An 854-nucleotide genomic window follows, 5' to 3' on the forward strand; every position below is an offset into this window, starting at 1 on the left:
TGTGTGGGTGGGTATGTGTCGGGGTGCGTGTCGGGGTGTGTGTCGGGGTGTGTGGGTGGGTGTGTGTCAATGTGTGTGGGTGGCTTTGTGTCGGGGTGTGTGGGTGGGTGTGTGTCGGGGTGTGTGGGTGGGTGTGTGTGTCGGGGTGTGTCGGGGTGTGTGGGTGTGTGTGTGTCGGGGTGTGTGGGTGGGTGTGTTTCGGGGTGTGTGGGTGGGTGTATGTCGGGGTCTGTGGGTGTGTGTGTGTCGGGGTGTGTGGCTGGCTGTGTGTGTGTGGGTGGGTGTGTTTTGGGGTGTGTAGGTGTGTGTGTCGGGATACGTGGGTGTGTGGGTGGGTGCGTGTCGGGGTGTGTGTCGGGGTGTGTGCCAATGTGTGTGGGTGGCTGTATGTCGGGGTGTGTGTGGGGTGTGTGGGTGGATGTGTGTCGGGGTGTGTGGGTGGGTGTGTGTCGGGGTGTGTGGCTGGCTGTGTGTGGGTGTGTGGGTGGGTGTGTGTCAGGGTGAGTGGGTGGCTGTGTGTCAGGGTGTGTGGGTGGGTGTGTGTCGGGGTGTGTGGGTGTGTGTGGGGTGGGTGGGTGTGTCGGTGTGTGTGTGGGGGGGTGTCGGGGTTGTGTGGGTGTGTGGGTGGTGTGGTGTGTGTGTGGGTGTGTCGGGGTGTGTGGGTGTGTGAGTGGTGTGTGTCGGGTGTGTGTGTGTCGGGGTGTGTGGGTGGGTGTGTGTCGGGGTGTGTGGGTGGGTGTGTGTCGGGGTGTGTGGGTGTGTGTCGGGGTGTGTGGGTGGGTGTGTGTCGGGGTGTGTGTCGGGGTGTGTGTCGGGGTGTGTGGGTGGTTGTGTGTCAGGGTGTCGGTGGTTGT

The sequence above is a fragment of the Callorhinchus milii genome, unplaced genomic scaffold (assembly GCF_018977255.1).
Source record: "Callorhinchus milii isolate IMCB2004 unplaced genomic scaffold, IMCB_Cmil_1.0 Scaffold16, whole genome shotgun sequence".
In the NCBI taxonomy this organism is placed as follows: Eukaryota; Metazoa; Chordata; class Chondrichthyes; order Chimaeriformes; family Callorhinchidae; genus Callorhinchus; species Callorhinchus milii.